Source organism: Carcharodon carcharias, chromosome 33 (genome assembly GCF_017639515.1).
Source record: "Carcharodon carcharias isolate sCarCar2 chromosome 33, sCarCar2.pri, whole genome shotgun sequence".
NCBI lineage: Eukaryota > Metazoa > Chordata > Chondrichthyes > Lamniformes > Lamnidae > Carcharodon > Carcharodon carcharias.
The window spans coordinates 22,643,537-22,646,789 of record NC_054499.1 but is presented as its reverse complement, the minus strand read 5'-3'; the positions used below and the strand labels follow the sequence as shown (position 1 = coordinate 22,646,789).

At 38.8% G+C, this 3,253-nt stretch overlaps 1 non-coding gene across 1 annotated transcript; it reads right to left on the bottom strand.

Moving 5' to 3' along the window:
• Positions 1–2,897: 2,897 nt before the first annotated feature.
• LOC121272401 lies at positions 2,898–3,027 on the bottom strand. The gene has a single exon (XR_005941882.1). It is a non-coding gene; the product is annotated as a U8 small nucleolar RNA (small nucleolar RNA).
• Between the last annotated feature and the right edge of the window lie 226 nt (positions 3,028–3,253).

Below are 3,253 nucleotides of genomic sequence, written 5' to 3'. Positions count from 1 at the left end.
TAATGTCCAAACTCTCACACATGTCCAAAAAATCATTATTTACAAATTCCCCTCCATTATCTGTCAAAAATGTTGTTGGTGTTCCTAGTCCAGGGTCCAACCCCTTTTTCCCATGACCTTGTCCACAATGGTCTGTTTGGCTTTGCCATTCATTACTGTAGATAGGCTAAATCTAGTCACCATATCCACAAAGTGTAACCAAAAAACTACATTGATCCTTGTCCCATACCTTTAGCTCCATAGCCACAAGTCATCTGGCCAGTACAACAGGACATGTTCGTGTCCTCTGATATTTGATACAAATGGCACATTGAATTGTAACCTGCTCTATAAGAATTCCATGTTCCCTATCGACTAAGCCAGCACCTTGCAGCAGAGTCCAGCTCCCAGTGATCAAAGTATCTGTTCCCCCAGAACAATGTATCTGTTGTCCCTACATCAATGTACCTGTTCCCCATATCAATGTATTTGTTCCCTTGACCAATACACCTGTTCCTTAGATCAACCTATATGTTTCCCCTTGATCAATGTACCTGTTCACATTAATCAATCTGTCTGATCCCCAGATCAATGTATCTGTTCCTAAGGTCAGTGTATCTGTTCCTGTAGATCTATGTACCTATTCCACAGATCAATGAATCTGTTCCTGTAGGTCAATGTATCTGTTCCTGTAGATCTATGTATCTATTCCACAGATCAATGTATCTGTTCCTATAGATCTATGTACCTATTCCACAGATCAATGAATCTGTTCCTGTAGGTCAATGTATCTGTTCCTGTAGATCTATGTATCTATTCCACTGATCAATGTATCTGTTCCTGTAGATCTATGTATCTATTCCATAGATCAATGTATCTGTTCCTATAGATCTTTGTACCTATTCCACAGATCAATGAATCTGTTCCTGTAGGTCAGTGTATCTGTTCCTGTAGATCAATGTATCTATTCCACAGATCAATGTATCTGTTCCTGTAGATCTATGTATCTGTTCCACAGATCAATGTATCTTTTCCACCTAGATCAATGTTTCTCTACCCCACATCAATGTATCTGTTTGTCTAGATCAAATTAACTGTTCGCCCTAGAGAAATGTATCAGTTCCCAACATCAATGTATATGTTCACGTAGATCAATGTATATGTTCACCTAGAACAATGTATATGTTCACGTAGATCAATGTATATGTTCACCTAGAACAATGTATCTGTTCCTAGATCAATGATCTGTTCCCTAGATCAATGTATCTGTTCCCTGGATCAATGATCTATTCCCTAGAACAATGTATCTGTTCACTAGGTCAATATATCAATGTTCCCAAAGATCAATGTATCTCTTCCCGTAGATCACCATATCTGCACCCACTAGATTAATGTATCTGCACCCACTAGATCAATGTATCTGCACCCACTAGGTCAATATATCTGCACCCACCAAATCAATGTATCTGCACCCACTAGGTCAATGTATCTGCACCCACTAGATCAATGTATCTGCACCCATTAGATCAATGTATCTGTCCCTCTAGATCTCTGTATATGTTCCCCTAGATTAATGTGACAGTCCCCTAGAACAATGTATTTGTTCCCATAGATCAATGAATCTGCTCCCTAGATCAATGTACCTGTTCACCTTAGTTCAATATATACATTCCCAAGATCAATATATCTGTCCCTTTAGGTCAATGTATCTGTTCCCCTAGATCAATATATCTGTGCCTCTAGTTTAATGTACCTGTTCCCTAGATAAATGCATTTGTTCCCTAGATCAATGTATCTTTTCCCCTAGATCAATGTAACTGTTCCCTAGATCAATGTATCTGTTCCCCTAGATCAATGTATCTGTTCCCCTAGAACAATGTATCTGTTCCCTAGATCAATGAATCTGTTCCCTAGATCAATGTATCTGTTCCCACAGATCAATGAATCTGTTCCCTAGATCAATGTATCTGTTCCCCTAGAACAATGTATCTGTTCCCTAGATCAATGTATCTGTTCCCTAGATCAATGTAACCGTTCCCTAGATCAATGTATCTGTTCCCCTAGAACAATGTATCTGTTCCCCCAGATCAATGAATCTGTTCCCTAGATCAATGTATCTGTTCCCCTAGGACAATGTATCTGTTCCCTAGATCAATAAATCTGTTCCCTAGATCAATGTATCTGTTCCCCTAGAACAATGTATCTGTTCCCTAGATCAATGAATCTGTTCCCTAGATCAATATATCTGTTCCCCTAGAAATGTATCTGTTCCCCTAGATCAATGTATCTGTTCCCTAGATCAATGTATCTGTTCCTCTAGAACAATGTATCTGTTCCCTAGATCAATGAATCTGTTCCCATAGATCAATGTATCTGTTCCCCTAGAACAATGTATCCTGTTCCCTAGATTGGTCAGTCTTTCCCACTAGGTCAATACACCTATTCCCTAGGTCAAGCTATCAATGTAACTTTCCCCTAGATGAATGTATCTGTTCCCCTAGATCAATTTAGCTGTTGCCCCTAGATCAGTTTATATATTCCCTTCATCAACATATCTGTTCCCCTCAATGAATGTATCTGTTCCCTTGATCAATGTAGCTGTACCATTAGACCAATGTATCTGCTCCCCAAAATCAAGGTATCTTTTCCCCAGATCAACGTAGGTGTTCCCTGGATCAATGTATCTGTTCCCTAGATCAATGTATCTGATGCATAGATCAATGTATCGTTTCACCCGAGAACATTAATCAGTTCATTAGTTCAATGTGTCTTCTACCTAGATCAATGTATATGTTCCACTAGATGAATGAATCTGTTCCTGTGGAACATTGTATCTATTTGATTAGATCAATGAGCCTGTTCCCCTAGATCAATGTATAGCTCTTTTCTTATACACTAGAAACAACTCATCAGTAAAAATCAGAATGGCCCTAAGGCATTGTTAGTTCCTCAGGGGTGGGAGCTAGTTAATCACTGGCTCATGTTGTCCATTCATCATTTTCTGTAACTCCAGAAGGAGTAACAGGTAAGGATATACCTTGCTGACAATCTACATCAATGTATATGTTGACCTGAAACAATATATCTGTTCTGTGGATCATTGATCTGTTCCCTAGATCAATGTATCTGTTCCCTAGATCAATGTATCTCTTCACATAGATCAATGTATATGCACCCTCTAGATCAATGTATCTGTTCCTCTAGATGTCTGTATCAGTTCCCGAAGATTAATGTGTCAGTTCACTTGATCAATGTATCTGTTCTCTAGGTCAAT